The following is a 7,155-nucleotide window of genomic DNA, read 5'->3' on the forward strand; positions in this document are numbered from 1 at the left end:
ACAGACTCTATATTCTCTATACTGACTCCATAAAATTTTTTACAGAAACGTATGGAATTATGGAACTCGTTATATGGGAACTTTCATTAGGGATGCATGTCGCTCGGAGCTTAAACCCTACTTACGAATTACGCTCTGAAGAAAACAATATATATAAAGCTTGAATTGATGTCTGTTTTGGCAGTGTGCGCTTTTGCATTCGAGGGTCCCGTCCTTCACTTCATTGTTCGATGAGCGGTGCACAGGTCCTTGTTATTTTCAAAAACCTGACGTAAGAATTTTACTCGGCCCTGGCGGACTTTGACTACAGAGTCAGCCATTGCATAAAACAATTGACGGAATACGAAGAATTAAGACGATAGGCAGGAGGAGCATCGGAGTCTGCTACAGCCAACGCGAGCTATCACAGAACAGGAACGGCAGCGTTCATATGGCTGTTGACACGATTTTTCTTACTGCTCGGGTTATACCTAACCTGATCGGCGGAGCGGTAGCTGTCGCAGCTATAATACGCGCTACTCAGATAACGCAGGCAAGGGTGGCCATGAAGTAGTAATCAGGCTCGTCGGCGTTGACGCCAAGCGTACTCGTTTTCAAGCTATAATTTTCTCCACGAATTCTCTCTTCTTTCATCTTTTGAACTGCATGCATCTACAGGTATTACGGCTACAGCTCGATTATTTGCCATCTCAAATCATAAGCGGAAGAGTATACCTATGGTGATCGATCCCTCCTCATGACGAACGTTGTTCGGATGATCAGTCTCCTTCAAGCCCGATGCAGAAAGAGCCGGATGCCAAGTCAAAAGATAGCTCCGCAACGTTCTAGTGATATGTGGAATGGACAACTATTGCAGCGAGGCAATACTTGGCCTCTGATTTGCAAAGGCACAGGGTTGCCAGGAAATAAAACGAGGAGAAAAAGCACTCAGTCTCCCCGGAAGCCTCGGAAGCGTTCCTCTCCGCTGTCATCAACTCAGCACCGGATGTAGCGGCTTTTGTCCCCGCCAGGATAACAGCTCCTAACTACGCGGCAAACGTGCACAGGAAACGAGTCGCAGCCTCGAGGACTCCGCGCGAAGCGTGCGTTACGCGAGGCACACCATTATCGGCTGGCGAAAAGAGGGAGGGGGAATTAGAGGCAGTCGTCGCTCACGGCGCCCTTGGAGGAATTACGCCGCGTTAGGTAACGTGAGCGCCAGTTGACGCCAGCTCTCGCGCTGCTCAAGGTCCCGCAGTCCGCGCCGCTTTAACGACAGCGCAGAATACTGGCGTACGCGCCTTCCCACAACTCCCCCCCCCCCCCCTCCTCCCGCTTCGGACCTCTTGTAGACGCCGGCTTGGTACCTTCTAAAAAGCCTGAAAAAAAAAGCGAGAGATTGTTGTTGGCACGGACCGTTGGCGGGCTAAATTACCTCCCGACGTCTTCTGCCAAGAGACCAGTGTTAAATGTGCTGATGCATAACAGGATTGCCGCGAAAAGACGTGTACTGGCTGGCCAGTACACCGTCGCCTCATCGAGGTTTTGAAGCAGCGCGACAAGGTCAATTCACACCGCTGCGTATGCCAGCCTAATAATTCCATGCGCGGAACTTTACACCTGTACTCTTGGTTATTTTTTGGAGTCTTCAGACTATGGTAAACTGGAGCTCCGATAAGAAAAAGACTGTTGATAACAGATCCTTGTCTCGCTCTTACCTAAAGGATGGGAAAGATCGTGTGTTGCGATGATGGGTTTCGGGATACTGTAACAAAGTGGAAGTTTGTGACGACGGAGTTGTGGCTCCGTAGGTTCGAAGCGGAGGACAAACCGGCGTTTATGGCTAACATGAATGAGCTGTTTTTACTAGCCAGGGCGAGGTGAAACGTAATTCATGCGAAATTCAAAAATAGGTATAACATAAACTAAGAAAACAATTAGTCACACCATGGGGCTCGCGACATATTTAGACCTAGTGGCAGCAGCAGGCCGGTGGCTTCTCTCCCCTCGCCCTCAATATCCTCAGCTTCTCGATCAAATAACGCTCGAGAATCTTGGAAACATTTTTCTTAGCCACAGATTATAAAAAAGCCCAGCTTGCCATTACCCATCTTCTAGCTCCGATTTGAACTTCATAAATGCTTTCCCGTTGAAAATGCTTTTCTCCAGTATTGTTGAGTATGAGGCTTCCGGCGGCTTACAAGGCCTTGAGCTGAAGTCGCGCGTGTTGCTCCCTTCAAAGGCGCGGAAATGCAAATTAAGTAGCTTCTGCCAACCGCAAGCTGTCAGGAGGGGAAGAGTGACGCGCCGTACCTGCCTTTGAAGCTAACTGGAAGTGAGTCACGAGGCCACCTTGACGACCACGTGAGCGTTTTTTTACTGAACAGCAGGCACTACAGGGACATAATAATAATAATAATAATAATAATAATAATAATAATAATAATAATAATAATAATAATAATAATAATAATAATTGGTTTTTGGGGAAAGGAAAGGGCGCGGTATCTGTCTCATATATCGTTCGACACCTTAACCGCGCCGTTAGGGAAGGGATAAAGGAGGGAGTGTAAGAAGAAAGGAAGAAAGTGGTGCCGTAGTGGAGGTCTCCGGTATGATTTCGACCACCTGGGGTTCTTTAACGTGCACTGACATCGCACAGCACACGGGCCCCTTAGCGTTTTGCCTCCATAAAAACGCAGCCGCCATGGTCGGGTCCGAACCCGGGAACTCCGGATCAGTAGCCGAGCACCCTAACCACTGAGCCACCGCGGCGGCTGCACTATAGGGACAAGAAATGCTTTTCGGTACCTTGGCTAAGTGCACATAGCGTTCCTCCAACTTTCTCCTAGAGTCGGAGGTCGATTCGGCCGTGCGTTTGGAAAACTGCTGTTGCGATGCGGGAAAGAATTTGAGAGTCCGCTTCGCCACAATAGTATACAAGAGGCAGATTTCGTCTCTAAAGCGAAAACACACACTGGAAGGAAGGCGTCAAAAGGCAGCAGCCGTCCGCGGCATCGCTTGTCCCAAGTAATGCTTTCTTCGGAGAAATTTCGCTTCTTCTCTTTTTTATATTTTTTATTTACCTGAGACCGCGCACAGACCAGCTGGAGCCTAAAAGATGAGCTATAGCTGGTCAACAGGTTCCGCATGGCAGCAGACGCCCCAGGTTCTCTGGAACAGGGACCGCAACTACAGAAAGCTCCAGGACCAATCTTTAGAGCAATAAAGTTCTTCCCCTCTCTACATTTTTCGGAGAATGTAAAGGGTAAAATTTAGCAAAAAGCGAATTTTTTTGGAAGTTTCAGAGAGTCTCCAAAGAGGATTGGTCATCCATGTCTAATGTGACCATATTCTATGGAACCCAAAGTGGGACGGGGGGGGGGGGGGGGGGGTAGGCAGGCAGGTAGGTAGGCACGAAGAGACCATTCAATCATATATTTTTATTTCAAACACGCAAAAGCCATTTTCGTTTTTCTAAATCAACCTGTGCGAAAAGTTTCTCCTTCTTTAATACTTCTGGCTAGAATGTATTTTCTTTACCAAATGTTCCTTTTTGCAAAGATGCGCGAAGTATTGCTCGCACGTCATGCGTACATTTACCTTCAGCACAAGCATGGCTTTTAATGTCGCCACTTTAAGCTGTGCCTTCTCTGCGGTCTATATCTTGTTCATGAGAGAAAACACCCTGTATACCGGTGTATTTGTACCTGGCAGGCACATGCAATATTCCAGCACGGTTATCAGGTTCTCACAAGGCACATCATTCTCCTCGAAGTGCCCGAGAATCTCCACCCAGCGTTCCCCAACAGATATTTTCTGTGCCTTCCATTTCTTAATTTTTTCAGCAGTCACATAATGTGAAACGTCACTGATTTCATCAAACGTGGCATTCTCATCAACAGTGTCATAATTGAACTCTGAAGTTATGAGTTCTGCAGTTTTCTGCACGTCATCCCAGCATGGGGATGACCCAAGCGAGACCCATAGAAGGCTTCTGACTTCATCAAACTGCTAGCACCATCGGTCGAGGTATGACGCGCAGGTTGCATAAAAATTCACCACAGTATTCACAACCTGTTCTCTTCGAACTTGTCCCTGTTCTTCGAGCTCTGTTGCCCTTGAGCGCACACTTGATGGCAGAAATGATTGCTCAAATCTTTCTCGCACTTTGGTCTGCAGCTGGCTTAAGGCGCTGTAGACTTGCACAGCTGTCTTCGTGTCTCCTTCAATTTGGAGTACAGTAGCTTCAAACATAGCAGCTTGACTATGCAGAATATAGAGTAAAAAATATGCCTTTAAAAATACGCCTTGAAATATATGCCCTTAAAGCTGCCTTTAAAGCTGCCTTTAAAGCTGCCTTTAAAGCTGGATAGAGCTTTAGGACCCTCTCAACAGCTGACATCAATGCCAACCACCTGGTCTTGCTATAGGCCAGAAGCCGCTGGTACTCCACTGATGCAAAATCACAAAGCTCTTTGAAAGACCACCTTGACCGTGTAAATGTAAAAGTACGAGTAGATTTTCACAATCACGGCTTCAATATCCAATGGCAGGCAATCGGCAGCAGTTTGAACGGTGCTGTGCACTATGTGCGCAACGCAGCCAATTCCAAGGATGTTGTGATCCATAGAATCTTGCAATCTCGAGAACACATTGTTCTTCCCGTTCCGCGCAGCACCACCAAAGTTGAAATTTGCGTTGTCGGCACTGAAAGCAACGAGCTTTGGTGTAAATTGGTTGGCTTCGAGTGCATCCATTATATATTGGCTCACCATAGCTGAAGTCTCACCTAGCAAGGAGTTAATCTGAAGGAGCTTCGTTTGCACTCCTGCAGCAGCTGTGAAATAGCGCACCAATATCGGGAGCACCTTCAAATCCTTGTGGTTGGAAGCATCACAGAACACTCAGATAAACTTAGCCTCCTGCAGGTCAGTCTTCAATTCTTCGTCTGCAGACGGAGCAAGCACGTTCAAAGCAATCTCTTCTGCCTTTGTGCGCGTGCAGGACAATTTTTCATTGAAAAATTTCTGCAGAAGCTTTGAAGTGCAGTACACTGATCGGAAGCTATGGTTGTGAGTGATCGTGTGGATGGCGAATACACCCTCTGATACAGCAAGTTGGAGCTCCTTTTACACGGCACGTTCCTGTCTGAAGAAACGGGTTACTGCACTGGAACTAGCAGCAGCTGACACACTCTGCTTGTGCTTGACAGAGCTGATGTGTTTTACTATATCCGTGAGTGACTGAAAAGTCTGCCCCACATGCATCCGCCTCTGGCTTAGTTTTCTTCATGAAAGGGTTCTATTTTCCCAGCTGTTCCGTGATTTTGCACTTGCGTTTCGGCATTGTCGCCGGCAAGACGACAAAACAAGTCGAAAACCCAAAAACAAAGCTGACAAAGCCCCTACGAGGCGCCGTCAACAAATCGGGACATTTAACTTTGATTGCGTTTTTGCATGTTTGTATTCCTATATGTTTCATGTATGCTCCTGTACTGCCTTGTAGAGGGGACCGTGGGCTTTAGTCAAGCTGTTCAGCAGCTTTTACCCACGGCCCCTCCATCGTTTTGATGGAAATAAAGCTATTATTATTATTATTATTATTATTATTATTATTATTATGGCTTCGCCTCGCTGGACAACGCAGACCTCCGAGCCAGCACAGAGGCAAGCCTTCTCCGGCCTATCCAGTATCCAGCCAACCATGCAAGCAGACGCGAGTACAGTGTTCTAGAAGGCTGTAACGCGAGTTTGTGGAGGCCACGTTCAGGTGAAACATTGGTCAGGTGGTGCTGCCATACTGTGATGGATACAGCGGATAAAGCCGCTAGTGATGGAGACAAGGTATCTTTCTGGGCCGTTCCGAAAACATGCGATTTGGAAAGCAGAAAAAGGAAAAAATAAACTTGCTCACGTTGCTCGCACTGCCATGTTTCAAAGGAGATGATCCTGAGAGCTATTTATCAAACAAAGCTTCGTTCGGGAAAGCCAAAGCGGGTCAAAACGCCGTCCCACAAGTACCTCGGTGGGACACCGGGACCATGACTGCAAAAGCGGGACTGTCCCGCCTAAATCGGGACGTCTGGTCACTTTATCCATGTCCAGCGAGCGGCCAAACTCAGCGGTGCCCCGGAATAGGGGCGCCGACCTCTGCAAGACGGAGGGAGACATTTGCTTGAAGATCAAGACCTCTGTCTGACCGAAAGACCTTGTTAGAGAAGTAAAGTGTATCCTATCCTATTTAAAGACCACCATTGCCTCACTTTTTTCAGACTGACGGAGTTTTCAAACTGCTGCTGGTAAAATGGCCGGAAATAGAGATTTTTAGATCTCAACAAGGAAATTTTCGGTCGCGGCATAGAAAATTTTGCTTGCCGCCGTCCTCGATACGTGAAGCGACATCAGCAGACTCCGAGCTGCTTCCTCGCCGCTCCAGTGTGCATTGGTGTCAGAGCGGAAACCGCTTGACGTCCCGGAGTGACGTTTGCTAGTAGGTTGGAGACTTGGCCTTCCGGCTTTGGTTTCATGTGCTTAGGAGAGCAAGAATCACTAGCGGCCGCATATATGGCCTTCGTACTTGTCTTGGCTGTGGTAACTGGCCAAAAACGAGGGGTCAGTTGTAAGGGTGCTACTTTTATCGAGGCAAACCTCTTAGAAATGCGTCGCTAACTTCTGCACGTGGCTAATGTCAAACATTTACTTCATATTGTTAGAGATGACCCTTAAGATTAAATTAATGTTAGCCAATACGCGCTGAAGAAATGAGACGATTAAGCACTCATGTGAAGGAAATGCAAAAGGATATATTTACAAAAACTTATTTACATGCCAAAATAGTTACTCGCGAATTCGCACCCGCTCGCGCACCCGCACCGTCGAGCATCGCACACACACACTCTCTGAGACACACACGTTCCTTGTCGTCCGTCTCTTCGCTGTGTCTCCTCCCAGCGCCGCAGGCTACCGCGCACTTACAATGCACCGGAAGCGCACACACACGCACACACTCACGCGCACATGTGCACGGGCCCACTTGAAAGCAGACGCCGCGCGGCTTTCCAGTTCGTACTTCGGTTGGCGGGGGCATTGCCCGCGACCCTAACGACCACACCAATTGGTAACGAAGCGGGCGACCATCGGTCCGTTCGCAGAACGGTGGGTGGCGCCAAGGACG

At 48.0% G+C, this 7,155-nt stretch overlaps 1 pseudogene; it reads right to left on the minus strand.

Annotated features, from left to right (window-relative positions):
* Positions 1–4,363: 4,363 nt before the first annotated feature.
* On the minus strand, positions 4,364–5,328 carry LOC144100161 (uncharacterized; annotated as a pseudogene).
* Between the last annotated feature and the right edge of the window lie 1,827 nt (positions 5,329–7,155).

Source organism: Amblyomma americanum, chromosome 8 (assembly GCF_052857255.1).
Source record: "Amblyomma americanum isolate KBUSLIRL-KWMA chromosome 8, ASM5285725v1, whole genome shotgun sequence".
NCBI lineage: Eukaryota > Metazoa > Arthropoda > Arachnida > Ixodida > Ixodidae > Amblyomma > Amblyomma americanum.